Below are 15,598 nucleotides of genomic sequence, written 5' to 3' on the forward strand. Positions count from 1 at the left end.
TGCGAGAAGGCCCCCTTCCCAGCGAGAAGGCACCACGTGCAGGAGGCACTGACTACGGCCTTTCCAGGGCTCCCTCCCTGCCCGCCTGCCTGACAGAAACCACTGGACCTACAGCATGGCTGGGAAGAAGACACACCCCTTGTCTTAAATCGCCAGTAGGAGCGTGTGTCTGGAAGCAGGAGTGTTCCTATAAGCAGAGGCTTTAAACGAGCAAGGCTGCTTATTTGCGCCTGTAGTCCCCAGCGCAAGAACTTCTTGCAGAGATCGCTTTACTGAAACTGAAAGTGCATTTTTTTGACCCACGTTTAAACTATCCGTGCTTGTAAGTTGCAGACTTTGTGTTGGGGGCACAACATTGTTACGCCTGCAACATTGTTGCTCCTGAAACACTGGTGCACTTGCAACATTGTTACACTTGCAACTTTTTTTTTCGCCTGCAACATTGTAACCGTGATGGCACAGACAGCTCCTCAGAGGAAATAGTACATGCAAACACTTGGCAAAGAACTCTTTCACCTTAGCAGGCTCCAGAACTCCAGTACAATGCAGCTGTCTTGGCGCAAATCTGAACCTTGCACCAGGGTGAATGTCTGCCTGGATTACTGTGTGCTCAAAAGCAGGCTTCCTTATTCATGCACCATATTTCAAAGCCTTCTCTGCTTTTGTTTCTCCTGACGCCTGGCAGAAGTGATCAGGCCCACGAGATAGACATTTTTCTAGAGAGGGCACTCTAGGAAATAAAAGGCATTTGGCCAACACTGTGCAGGTATGCGACAGTGTGGATATGAACTTTGTTGTTGATACTCGTTAGGATGTCTCTAAATTTCAAGCAAAAAGAAGAGGCACAGTCAGCATGACACAGGGTGCAACACGGGTTTGCTCACTCAGAATCCTGTTAAGGATGGAACAGTAAAAGCTATAGAATACATGGAGATCAGAGTACCAAAAAGCATATAAACCAGGCATAGCAAACGAAGTGCTGTTCTCGTATGAGTCTATTAAGGATGTGTGGTAAAAATACTATTTGTGAGAGCACCTACAGTCTTTCAAGCTCTCAGTAAACACCCTACAGTTCCAGATCTCCTCGGGAAGGGGGGGGGGGGGGGGGGGGGGGGAGAGAGAGAGAAAGAAAAAAAAACCCAACAAAACAATTGAAATGCTAAATGTTTCATGAAATGGAAGCTCTTATTTTCCTGTCAGCCGTAGTTCATACACTGAAAATAGCACTTAGCTAGAAACAAAGCCAGTAGCATACAGTGCAGGACTGCTAAATGATGCAAGATATTAATCACTAATCCCTGGGATCCACACTAAACTCAGTTTCTGTTGTCTGCTGTGACTTGTGCTGAAAATCATCACTCTTTGTGTCTTAGTTTACAGCCTATTTTACACAGGAATATGCATATGCACAAAGTCACAGCAAAAAGCTACATGACTGTACTTCCTCCTCCTCTCTACATGTCCCCACTTATCCAGGATCACTGTTCCAGCTGCACACCTTAGCAAACCTGCTCTACAGCCATAACAGAAGACTACTGTGCCATGTCAGGGCAGATATTGAACTGACACTACAGCTGTTACCTTTCCCCTTCACCCATAATTGTCCTTCAGGTCTCCACTATACTGGATCACAGAATAAACTATAGCCCCTCTGGAATAAGGCTAGTAGTAGTTTGCACAGCAAAGCCCTGAAACACAACCAGTGATTCTTGTATGATAGTACAAAAAATAATAGTCCTCCTTCTCCAAATGCATCAGCAGCATGTTTGAGATGAGAACAATTCTGGATCTGCCAGCTCAAGGACAGTACAGTGAGATCTGAAGGTGTTCATCTTGCCTAGCAGCCAAAATGGAGCTGTACATAAGGGGGCTCCGATTTAAAGATGCCAGTACTGATGTACACCACCAGGTACAAGGAAAGTGGTGCACTGAGATGTTATACACATTAAGCTAGCTCAGGAATAGGCAGACATTATCACTTGGACATGTGAGGACAAGTGCATTGGACAGCATAAAGATGTTTGCAAGAAGAAAAGAAAATGAGAATGCAACAGGTAGCAGGATTTTGAGACCTCTAAACACAGCTGTTCTTGGAAATCTACTTGGAATAACCCACAAATAAAATAATCCCCTTTTCTTTGGGTGGTTTCCATCACCTTGCAGGCAAGGCTGATATCCAGCCTTAACCAGCCAGGACTTCCGCCTTTGTGGGGCAGGCTCCAAGGGGTCAGTTCTTGATTCACATCAGAGGAAAGGTGAACAGAATCAAACCAGTGAAAAGAACGAATGCTACTTGACATTTCCAAAGAAGGGCCAGGAGGACTGAAACAAGCACTTGTTAATTTCAAGCTGAATAGGTTTAAGTAAGTTTAAGCAGCAAAATGGAAGCATAAAAATGGCAAAGGATGATTCTTTAGGAACTGTGATGTGTATGACTCAAGTGTTTACAAGCCACAAAATACTCAGTAATATCATGTACCCAATTAGGTAATTTTTAACCCAGTAAACCAAGCTTATAGAACTTGAAAAGATAAGTGGAGGTGGCATAAATCAAGCTATTGCTAGATGGGTTAACTCATTTTAATCCAAAAAAAACCCCTAGGTAAACCAAAATAAAATTTATTTCTCTGCAAAGGGACAGAGTGTACCTTAACAGTATTTCAATGGGATAAGTGGCACATAAATATTGCTATGGCTCCATTGATAGGTTCACACTGCTAAATAATAATGCAAATAACATCTCAAAAGTTACTATGAAAATGTTACAGATATTTAAAATTTTGCTCATCCATAGAACCTGGGTATTAATCATAGTGTTCTTGAATAAAAGCAGAGATTGCATTTGTGGAACACAAAGAAAGCTGTGAAAAAACTCATTGAGGTCAGAAGACAGTTAGAGGGAATACAGTGTCTGTGTGTTTCTCCCTTATTAAATTAAAATGCCATTGGCCTTCTGAAGCACAGAACAGAAACGAGAATATGTTTGGGATTATGGAATTTAAATTAATACCTTCTACTAAAAAGAGGAATGCACTGTGCTCTGATCAGAGAAAAATAAGGTGATTTAGCAGACAAGGCTCTTTGCTAGGTATTAAAATAGCATAATATGCATGAGTTCATCAGTTACAAAAGCCAAAAAAGAAAGAAAAATCTACAAAAGCTCAAAGAGAAGACTAGTCAGGAAAGGTAATATCCTTGTGTTCATACAAAAGCAGGTAATAATCTTTCACGGTGCTGGGCCCATGCTGTTTCTGGTTTCATCTCTATAGAGTGAACCTGTAGTTCTTCAAACATTGTGACTGGTATACAGATAAACAGCATGTGCAGGTAGGTTTTGTTTGTGATTTTTTTTTTTTTTTTAAAGTCTTTGCCCTTGTATTTTCTGGCCAAACGGGGGCGGATATGATGAGGAATGGCCCATTAACCTCAACAGCTTTGCCCAAGCTGGTGCTGACGCAGATCTGGGAACTTGTCCCTCTGTAAATTTACAAAATTCCTAGTGAGCATTTGGTGCTCATTTCTTGATAGTTACTCTGTGGATCCATTTGCAGTCAGTGATGGTATATTCTTCAGTGGTGGAAGATAATAATTTCTCAGCACCTTTCTTTACAGGAGCCATTTGAGTAAAACCTACCCAGGAAAGGGCCAAAAAATACAACCCTTTTCAATGCAAACAAGTACTTACCCCACTGTCATCAGTGTGCTCTCCAAGTATTTCTGCTTGCCCTTCGCCCCTTCTTTAAAAAGCAGAGCATTGCTGACAAGGAGGGATGGCAGGGTCTGCTTCAGAGACATACTAACACCACTCACACAGCTTCTCCTGCATCCAGCTCCACCAAGGCACAGAACGCTCTCACCAGCACTAGTGGGAGCTGCAACGCAAAGTTCAAGGGTTTGCTGAAGGTCACACATAAATTTGTGGCCAAGTAGGGAATCATCTGTCGGCCCTCATTCTGGTTATTTAATGAGAGGATTAGCCTCCTCCTGATCAGTATGAAATTGCACTCATTATGAGGCAAAGATTCTGCTGGAAACTACTATGGAAAAAGTATACCACACATAATCTAACAGCAAATAGAATATGGGGTGGGGGGAGGGGAAGGGGAAGAGACGTAGCTTGATTTTGTGCATCAGATGAGAAAGACTAATTTCTCAGTTGCTTTTATGTGGTCAAAAAAGCAGTGCTATTACACAGACAAGAGGGAACAGAAACCATTTACTCCAGCCCCTCCTGGAGAGACTGACTCTCAAAAAATTCAGCCTCCTCCCAGCTCACCGAAGCAAATTCAGGAGAAAAAGAGATGTCACAAAGTCTTGATCATTTAATAGGTTTATCCTCAGACACATGGTAATAAGTACTTAGTAGCTGCATTTCCAGACATGAAGAAGAAATCTAATATTACATGTAAAAAAAAGTTTTATGTATTAAAATGACTCCAATCTGAATTACCAAGAACAGTTGTTCCAGATATTTTTCAGCACAGTAACACTTCCTCAGAAGCTGGAACTCCTAGAACTTTTCCAAACATATTTTGGTAGTAGTACCAGCAGCTTGGAACAGATGATTTGGAAAAAGGGGCAGCCATACATTCCTCCATCCACTCACTTCCAGTGCCCAGCAGGTTTGCAACTTCATCATCCACAGGATGTCTTGCAATGTGTTTAGGACTCCTTGATGGATTTTTATAATTGGTTTTTGAACCCAGTAATACCGCTGGTCTTCTCACTGTCTTTTGGCAAGAAGTTCTTCTACAGGTCAATCACATGCTGGGAAAAAGATTTTATTAGCTTAAAACTGCTTCTCAGTAATTTCATTTAATGCTCACCTTTGCGGTTATGTAGTGAAATGGTAATTTTATGTTCTCCATGATAGTCATGGTTTTATGTGCCTCTCTCGTATTTCCTTCCTCAACTGTGAAAATGCCTAATCTGTTCCATCGCTCCTTGGGCAGCAGCCATTTTGCATGCTCCACTGACCTTGTTGCCATTTCCTGTGTCTTTCTAGTTCTATCACATCTTTTCTTTTCCTTTTTTTTTTCCTTTTATTTTTTTTTTTTTTTTTGAGACAGGAAAACTAGCGCTGCACACAGTGCTCAAGGTGCGAGCGCACCAGGGATTTCTAGCATGGCAGGATGATAGCTCCTATTTGCTCAGTGTACCTTTCCCAGTCATTTCTGCTTGCATCTGCTGAGCTAGCACTTTCAAATAGATCCACATTGTCTCTGAGGTACTTTTCCAGAGAGAAAATAGCCCCAATAGCACCCCTTACTGTGAGTGACTATAAACATATGGTTTTTTTTTCTTTTGTTTTATCCAGTGGGTGCATTACCCTGCACTCATCAGTATATACTGCTGTTAGCTCACCAGACACTCTGCATCAGGAAATCCTTCAGCAACTCTTTCCAGTCTCACAAAGTTCAACCAAGTCAAGTGCAAAGTCCAACACCTGGGTCGGGGCAATCCCAGGCACAGCTACAGGTTGGGAAAATAAGTGATTCAGAGCAGCCCTGAGAAGGAGCCAACCACATCCTGGGCTGCATCAAAAGGAGTGTGACCAGCAGGTCGAAGGAGGTGATCCTGCCCCTCTACTCAACTCTCATGGGACCCCACTTGGAGCATTGTGCGCAGTTCTGGTGTCTTCAACATAAGAAGGACATACAGCTGCCGGAGCAAGTCCAGAGGAGGGCCATGGGGATGATCAGGGGACTGGAGCACCTCCCGTATGAAGACAGGCTGAGAACATTGGAGTTGTTCAGCCTGGAGAAGAGAAGGCTGTGTGGAGACCTCATAGCAGCCTTCCACTATCTGGAGGGGCTTATAAGGATGCTGGGGAGGGATGCTTCATTAGGGACTGTAGCGACAAGACAAGGAGGAATGGGTTCAAACTTCAATAGGGGAAGTTCAGGTTAGATATAAGGAAGAAGTACTTTACTTCAAGGGTGGTGAGGAACTTGAATGGGTTGCCAAGGAAGTTGTGAATGCTTCACCGCTGGCAGTGTTCAAGGCCAGATTGGACGGAGCCTTGGGTGAGATGGTTTAGTGTGAGGTGTTCCTGCCCACGGCAGAGGAGTTGGAACTAGATGATCCTGAGGTCCTTTCCAACCCTAACTATTCTATGATTCTACCCACTTCTGGTTTTCTTACTCCAAGTGATTTTGCCTCCTCTCCATCCCCTTGCTCTTCAAGATAGTTTAGAAGCATGGTGGAGTGCACAATCCTCTCTTTCCACTGGGAATTTCCCTGCTGATTTTCCTGACTGTCTTTCTTTAAAGGAAACACCCAGTGAGGGAATCATTTTAGAAATCCAAGTCTTTTTCTGCATCCCCTTTACACAGATGCTCAGGGAATGCCAAGAGGTTTGGGGGGGGGGGGGGTGTCATTCTCCGCTGCAAGAGCTGTGCAGCCCTTTCCCCAGGTGACCAAACCTGAGTGCCAGGTCCCTGCAGGGTGGGGGTCTGTGATGTTTTGCAGATGGCTGAATTTCAGGACAAACCCTCAGATGTTGCTACATTTGTCTTTTGCATCTGAAGATGGCAGAAGCCACCTTCTAGGGGCACCTCCTTGGTGGGTACAGTTCCCCTGACAGCTCTGCTTGCTGTTTCACATCCAACCAGTCTTTGGAGCCCCTTACAAGGGAAAACATGCAGGAAGGCAGAAGATCTCCCCTGTCTGCCAACCCCTCCAGGCTCAGGGGTTATGGGAGAGGAAAGCAGATTAAAAGAGCTGTAATGCAGTCAGTGCAGGCAAGATCTGACCCACAGGGCCCCAGTAATTGAGGTTATTAATCCACAGTAGTCAATGATGGCTTTGCCTGAGGCATGACCCAAGCTTAGAGGGCAACAGCTCACAGTTGTGCCAGGTCTTTGAGGTGGGCAGGCAAGCTAGCTTGCTGGCCATCAAAGCTGCCAGAATCTGCCCACTGCACAGCACCTTGGCTCCTTTGCTTTCAGCAGGCAGCCACTGAGGCAAAGCCAGTACTGGAACAGGTGTATCTTCCAGATCCAACCACGGCATGCTCTTTGCTTTCTCCCTGATTCTCTGCATGAAATGTGAAAAACTGTCAAGCTACTTTTGTAATCTAAGAGTGCAAATAATCCATCCGTATCACAGGGAAAAGTTGGAAGGCTTAATAGAGGAATTTTCTGAGGGCAAGTACAATAGATCATCTCTACAAGGAGCCAACTCCCTTTCCCCTCCAGCAATCCCTCTCCTAAGATTCAGGAGTTCATCTGAGGTCAGGAGCAGCACCCACGGAAGTATAAACCTCCCCATCTGCCTGCTTCCAGCGATGTACAGAGCCTTTTACTGTCATCCAGATCTGAAGTGAAATTATTCTGGCATGCTAATACAACATGTGTGGCACAGTCTCATTGAGAAAAGCAAGTACTTGCCTGCCTAATTCCCTTCCTTGGGACTAACGGTACAAGAAACACTTTCTGTTCCAATTCACAGCTTCTCCAATCACAGTAAAGCCACTAGCAGGGGACTATGGTTCAGACCTTCACTCATTAACTGTCCACTGTGGCTGAAGAGCATGTCAAGACATGTTTGAAACACAGATTGCACTGGCAAGACCACTATTTAGGAACATGTAACTCCCAGCTCCTCCAGTGTAGTATTGTTAATGCATCAGGGTCCTTAGCATATCTACACACAGGTTTGTCCTTGCTGGTTCTGAAGGGAAAGAAAAAAAAAAAAAAGAAGACAAAAGCTATGTATTAATAATATTACAGGGTAGTTATGCTGCGGCTATGTACATAAATTCATGTTTCAAGAGAAATGAAGACTGGATTTACAAGAACTTTATAAGAGCCAATCTTGAAATCTTGGCTTCTTAGGATATGACTTCCTACGGGGTATGTTTTTTCCAGGTGAATTTAGCTAAGAGGACTTTCTGTCTGGGAAACTTCATTTTGTGTCTCATGGAGTGTAGACCTCACCAGAATTCAAGAGAGCAAAGAAAGAAAAATATGTTTTGGCTGACACTGGTATCAACAGGGAAGAACTTATCTCCCATCCCATTAGGCCACAACTTCCACATTGCTGCTGCAGCCCCTACCCCATACACAGTGATAGCATGTACCACAGACCAGCTTCACAGGACAGAGATTTCTGCTGTTCGTAGTCTCAGAGCACATGGTGAAGGCAGCTGATTCTACCAGGCTCAGACACTGTCAGCTAAAAGGCAGACCCACTTCCTAGCAGAAGTAAACACAAACCTAAGTAACACATTTGGGATTCTTTCTTGCATGATTCTATGACTCTATGATTTAACTAATGATTTAGGGTCTTTCAAGGTTACTGTTGTTAGCTTTTCTCTGCAGCCATTAGAACCAGAAAATATCTAAATAGTTGAAGTTGTCGTTCTTACACAATGGCTTTGGGATTTAAGTCAGTCCCCAAATCTACTAAAAGTTAGCAACACCAGTCTGCAGTAACCAGTTACCAGTGACAGCTATCATGGCTGGCTCCCAGAGACAGAAATCGTTGCTGACTTGTGACATACTCAGTAATGGCCTTACTCTACTTTTGCTGACAACAGAGCAGTGCCAGCCAAGATGCAGCTTAGACCAACTATCAGCCCCTGGAAAATTCTTCTCCCCTATGAGAATCCTTCTTTCCTCAGCAGCTGAAGATACTTCACTTATACTGGAAGAAAAATTCCGGCGAGTCCTATTTCAAAACATGCATAATCTGGCAAAACTGGAGAGGAATGAGAAGTTTTCAACTGAAAAATGAAACACTATTCTATGAAGATTGCAAGAGAGAGGAAATCACAAAAGATGAACGACCAATGGGTTGCTTCGAGAGGGAATTGAAATATGGGAGGCAAGTACTTCCGTGTGTGAACAGATAAATCGGTCAGCAGGGAAACATGCGCAAGGCATTACCAAAGGCTTAAAGGTCAATCGCTACAGTGGCTGTCTACTTCCTGCAAACAAAGTTCAAAACCTGGACCATACACAACACACACGTGATGGACCTGGCACAGTGCGAAATACAGTTCAGCACAAGCTAAAGCGGTAACTGCAGCAGCAGAACAAACCAAGGGTTAGAGGAGGGTGAGGTGGCTGCAGAGGCTTTACCAATAATGTTAGAGAGCTGGGGCTAGATTCAGACCTGCTATAAAATGATACTGCTCTTTGAGATCTGAATTTAGTCCATACATTTCAGGCACTGATTTTTTTAATGTTTTTTGTTGTTTTTTTTTTACATGCACTTTAAAGGATTCAAAGCTGCAATGATAAAGCTGAGCTGCTGCCCTGTGAGCATGTGCTAAGCTATTTATGAGTCACTAAAACACACCTTTTGTAATTCTCACCTTAGCTTGTGAATGGCATGTGGCCAATGTACCTTCAGCTAGTCAAGAAGTCACCACAGCATGTTATCTGCTAAGGCTACCAGCAGATCCACTGCATCAACTCTGCTGCAGGACTTGTTTGACCTCCAGCCAGTCATGTAATATTCTCCTGCCTGTCTACATGAGGACAGCCACAGACATTGGCCAAACAAGTGCCACACAATGGCAGCACTAAGTTTCAGGAAATCCATCCAGTACTTCACAACCTTCAGATGAGAAAACCTCTGCAGCATCAAAAAACGAAAGTGCAGACTTGAGTCATCGTAAGTCCTCAGTGCTGCCTAGCCCCACGCACCATTTCTATTCCAGCACAATGGTCCTACCAGGTATACTGGGCTCATGAGTGAGCGGAACCACAAACATCGCTTTCCATTTCCAAAGAGCTGCATCCTACAATTCAGCAGTAAAACAGCAGTTATGATGGGGCAAAATGTCCAATTAAAGCTAAATGGTTCCAAGGAAGCTCTCACATGTCATGCATTCATCCCTAGACCACTGCCAAAACTATTTCCTTCCAACTGGCATTTGCTTAAACCCCTAACACAGAGGCAACCTCAACTATGCAGAACTGGGGTTCACATAAATCCTCCTTAGGTGTTACATCCCACTGAGAGACATGAAAGGAGCAATGAGGCCTCCCTTTGTTCTACCTAATTATTTTGAAGGCCAGCCCCATGTTCAAATCCCAGCACTCAAAGGCTTGACTCACCCTTTCTTAACCATTTTGGTTCCTTCACTATTATCCTGATCTCAGAGGATTCTCCACCTCCCACTCCCCTTGTCAACCAGCTGCTGTGCACAGATTTAGCAGGATGACTCAGATCTATGCAATGCCAGCTCAGTGTTCTCCTGCCATGGAGCAATCACCACCTATCTCCACGAAGGCCCTCACGGGTCTGGACTGGGGCAGCTGTGCCAGGGAGGGGAAAACAATGGTTATCTCATGAAGAAAACCAGACCCTTAGCAGAGGACCTCCTGCCCAAGCCACAGCTCTTGGGAACAGCCTGTTCATGGTGGCAGAGCCACAAGCTCCTGAGGGCAGTACCAAGTGCACTGTGAAGCAGTACACAACATTTCAGGGTGTGAGGAATGGAAATGCAAATTCCCAAAGGGTGTCTTCCCTTTTCTCCTGCTGAGTTACAGCTCCTCACCCTGCTCCCTCAATCATCCTCCTGGTTACAGCGAGAGCTGTCAGGCAAGACCACAGTAATTAATTTCTTTCAGGGGTTTTTCCCACTGACTAGGATTGATAGAGATAGCATGTGGTGGCTCGGCCAGCCTGCTGAACAGAAGCTGTGTTTGCGTTGCACTTCACTGAGACCCTGGTATTTACATTTGATATTCCAACTTCCTTTATTCTGCAATGCATGTTTCATATTCCTTCACAATCCCTTTGTAATTAATTCCATGTCCTGTTAAGAACTCACCCACTAGAAAAATCATACTGGAAAGAACAGGATTAAATAAACAGGTTCAGCCCACGGTCAGGGTACTTAACACTGACACAAAATGCAGCACATAGATCAGTAGAAGGCTCTTCCCTTAAGGCATCATATAAAGTTGCGGAAGATAGAGCAGCTGCCATACACTTTCACAACTGCAATAGCCTTGAATGCACTTTCATGCTAGTACCACTGTCAGGATCTTCCCACCTTACAAATGCTCTTGAAAAATGGGAGAAGGCCCTGGTGACTGACACCAAGCAGAATCAACAGGGATGCATGCATGCATGTGGTACAGTACAGCTTATAGAGTAGTAGGTCCAGGTGGTCAACATGCCCTCTCCAGGCTTACTTGGAAAAGGGATAAAATTTTTATTGTGAAGGTTTTGGCTGATTCTTCTTTACACAAACACTATGACCATGGTTTACAGAAGTTTTCCCCTTTGGTGGTGTAAGACTGAGCAGCAGACTTTCTGCATAGCTGCAAGTTATAAATGATACTATCTGCTTATAAGACTACTAGCAATATTCTTGCATAGTTTAATAATTGCACTGACATGGGTCCTTGAACGCTGGCAGCAGTAGGTGCCACTCTAATGTGAGTCAAGTGAGAGAATTCAACCAAAAATAAAAACCAAAGGGGAAAAAAGTCAACAAGCTGAAGCACCTTGTGACAACTCACCCCAGAAGCCCTGTCAGGGCTGCACTACCCAGGAGCTGGGAGGGAAACAAACTGTCCATTGTCTAATGCTCAAGAGCTCTTCAACCTACTCCATCTTCAGCTGCTTTCCATCGCTGGCTGCTTTTAACCTAGTTTTCAACCTCCAGAACTCTTATTTCTGGCTGCAGTTTTCATTAGCAGGGACATGCTCCCCATTCAGTTCCTTCCAGAGATGTAATCTACATCCCCAAAGTGCCTTTTGGGGAAAATTGTCTGATTCACTTGCAGACTAAGGGTGCAGTGCCCTGGAAAACAGAGAGGAGCATAGCTTCAGGAGTGCATATTTCCCTTCAGTACTGAGGAGCTAAACCCCACTGGTGAAACTTTTAGATGGGATTATTCTTTCCTAACCACTGTCAGTTTTGTTTCTAAAACTGATGGAAAAGATTGATTTTTAAGGACATAGATCCCTCTTTTCTCTTTCTTTCTTTTCCTCTTCTTTTGGAGCAGTAAGTGATGCAGTTCTTCTTTCTCTGCTTTTTCACACCTCCATTTTTGATGCCTTCTTATACAAGCAGCTAGGGAAGAGGTTACCTTGCACAAAAAGGGTCTCTCTGTATGGCAGTGCAATGGCTTCCAAGAACTCCCATTGATCACAGATACACCCCCATCCCCAGCCAGCAATGATGATCCTATTGATCCTGCAGGAATTGTAACATCAAGTAGGTTAGAAAAGACCATTAAGATCATCACATCCAACTGTTACTCCAGGACTGCCAAGTCCACCACTAAACCATGTCACTAAGGGCCTCATTGCACATTTTTTGAACACTTCCAGGGACAGTGTCTCCACCACTTCCCTGGTAAGCCTGTTCCAATGCTGGATCACCCTCTTGGTGAAGAAACATTTCCGAATATTCAATCTAAACTTCCCTGGTGCAGCTTGATGCCATTTCATCTTGCCCTATCACTTTTTACTTGAGAGAAGAGACCAGCCACCTCCTTTCTCCATCCTCCTTTCATGTAGCTGTAGAGAGCAATAAGGTCCCCCCGTGAGCCTTCTCTTCTCCAGACTAAAGAACCCAAAATCACGCTTTCCTGAAATCCTCCTGATTTCCTACAGGAAAATCTCCTGTTAATGCAGACAGACTGTATAGAGTGCAGCCTAGGGTCCCTGCTGCAGACATGCTTACACATCCCTGGCATCTCCCTTACTCTGAGGCTATCAGTCTGCATCCTGCCTTCCCCCAGAAATAGCTGTGGTCTGACAGGATCAAGGTGGAGGTTGGAAATAAAAAGTGATTTTTAAAATGTAAAATGCCTCAGTTGAATCCTCAGTTTCACGATATCTGTCATCCACTTGGTCACTGAACCCAGGAAGAGGGTATTCAAGCCTCAGAACCAGCTAAATTTTGGCATTACAGCTCAGATCCATTTGGTTCACTGCTTGATTTCCTCTGCTCATAGAAGCAGCTTTTTGCTCCTGCTCAGCACAGGCCATATGGCACATGCAACCTTAACCCATGCTGCGGGAGCCAAGACCCACATAACCCTGCTAGTGGCAAGCAGCCCATGTGGCATCTAACTCCTGGGAGAAGTACAGCTTCAGACCCAGCTGAGCTCCAAACTCTAGGGAAACTGAGAGCCAAGAGCAAAAGTAGAACAACTCTTATGTGGGCTTTTTTTCCCTTGTCTTGCGTGTTGTACCAGTGAAGATGTCCTTCCTAGATCTTCTGAAATCAAGACTGGTTTATCATTTGAAAAGCTACACTGTGAAACCAGCTAAAGGTCTTCTGGCAGCTCAAGGATGCTTCTTTAACACAGCATGTTGACATAGTAAGTACCTGCAGGTTCACATCCTCCTCTAAGCAGGAAAGCCTGTGATACACCAAAAAACAGCCCATAGTCAGTTCTTAGTTTGAGAGTCCGAAAGAAACCACTGCAGTGATCTGGTTTAACCGGAACTACAAAGCATGGTGCATCATCTCTGGATTCACCAGTATTCTGATTGCAGTTCTGGTGTCCTCAACATAAAAAGGACATGGAACTGTTGGAACAAGCCCAGAGGAGGGCCACGAGGATGATCAGGGGACTGGAGCACCTCCCACATGAAGACAGCCTAAGAAAGTTAGGGCTGTTCAGCCTGGAGAAGAGAAGGCTGTGTGGAGACCTCATAGCAGCCTTCCACTATCTGGAGGGGCATAAACATAAGGGCATAAAGGTGCTGGGGAGGGATTCTTCATAAGGGACTGTAGGGATAGGACAATGGGGAATGGGTTTAAACTTAAAGAGGGGAAGTTCAGGTTAGATATAAGGAAGAAGTTCTTTACTGTGAGGGTGGTGACGCACTGGAACAAGTTGCCTAAGGACGTTGTGAATGCTCCATCACTGGTGGTGTTCAAGGCCAGGCTGGACAAAGCCTTGGGCGACATGGTCTAGTGTGTGGTATCTCTGCCCATGGCAGGGGGGTTTGAACTAGATGATCTTAAGGTCCTTTCCAACCGTAATTATTCTGATTCTATATTCTGTAGTTGAGGAAACCCAAATCTACTGCATTCCTTTCCCCTGAAAGGGGGAACTGTGCCTGAACCACAAAACAAACTTGTTTTTTCCTTTAAGATGGCCTTCTAGGTGTGCTTTTTGCCCCAGTAGGCTTGTGGTCTTACTCTTTCTCAGGGCTTTTGGAAATTAATATGGCACAAAAGGCACTGGCTGCTCTCCACTCCAAATCTGTGCCAAGCTGTGGGATGGATGGAGCTTGTTTTAAAACATATCATGTACTGGAAAAGTATGAGAAGCTAACAATCATTCTGCTGAATGTAGCAGCCTATATTCTGAAGGACCTCAGCACAGCTGATTGAAAAAAAAAACAAACAAACCAAACAACCTCACCCCAAAAAACAACCCCCCCCCCAAAACCCACCAAATCAAAACAAACAAAAAAACCACAAAAAACCAACACACTGCCCCCCCCCAAAAAAAGACAAAAATCCACCACAACAAAACCCCATGCCCTAAACAACAAATGCTTTTATATGCTTTTATATTTCAAATCATCTTTCATGAAACTCAATTTCTGCAGGATTTGCCATTATATTTTCAAATGTAAAATCCACATATACCTTCCCTTACTAATGATACATTTTAGGTATGTGAACCCTAAAAATATCTAGTGCAGCCATGCAGCAGGAAGAAGTCCACACACCCTCCAGCAGTGCCCTTGTATGGCTTTTATTGTGCCTTCTGTGTAATGAGTTTGTGATTTCACATCGAACACCACAACTTCTCATTCAACAACATAACTTTTAATTTTTTACAGCCAAGGTGCCTCTCAGAGTTCCACCTGATTGACAACTCGAACAAGACCAGAAGTCCCTACACAGGACACAGTTTTGGTAACACATGGCTCCACACAAGGAAATCCAAGGTTGCAAGCTGAAACTAAACAAAGTGTGGAAGTATTTAACACTGAACGTGATAAAGCACTGGAACAATTTTAAAAGGTGAATCTTCCATAACTAGAAAATTTTAACCCAAGAGGGGATATTTTCTATATTCACTGCTGCACTTCAAGCAGGAGTTAATTTGAGGGCAGTCCTGTGACATGCTCTCTACAGGGGGTCAGACTGAGAAGATCACAAGAGCCTCACTGACCCCATAACCCAGGAATTAATGCTTGGGAGGAGTTTCCTGTAAGATCTGTCATAGCACTGCCCTTTAAATCCCTACCTACAGCTCCTCTACTATGAAGCCACAATGTTATACAGCAGGTTAGATGGAAAAGGGAAAAAGAAAGAAGTTACTGAATAATGGAGACCAAGGTACAGTGAAAGTATGACGGAGATTTGAGCATTGCCCCTGCACCAGGTTGAATAGGACCTATTTTGGGCTCCTGGAGATCATGGGAGTTTTGCTATTATTGACTTCACTAGTACTCGCTTTGTGTCCTCTGCAGATAAGTAGAGGACACAGGTTTACATTCTGCAGGATTGTGAAGCCAGCGCCATTCCCAAACACTGAACAGTCCCAATACACAGCCAACTTAGGCACAAAGTTAGCATTCTTGATTTTAACCTCCAAACCAAGCTGCCTTTGTGATTATAACTCTAGACCAAAAGAGACTTCATACGAAC

General features: G+C 44.1%; 1 protein-coding gene across 1 annotated transcript in view; it reads right to left on the minus strand.

Moving 5' to 3' along the window:
- FGF12 (fibroblast growth factor 12) overlaps positions 1 to 15,598 on the minus strand; it is a 228,904-nt gene that overhangs the window by 145,844 nt on the left and 67,462 nt on the right. The window lies entirely within an intron of this gene.

Source organism: Pezoporus occidentalis, unplaced genomic scaffold, assembly GCF_034315485.1.
Source record: "Pezoporus occidentalis ecotype Australia unplaced genomic scaffold, CSIRO_AGI_Poc_V1 ctg95, whole genome shotgun sequence".
In the NCBI taxonomy this organism is placed as follows: Eukaryota; Metazoa; Chordata; class Aves; order Psittaciformes; family Psittacidae; genus Pezoporus; species Pezoporus occidentalis.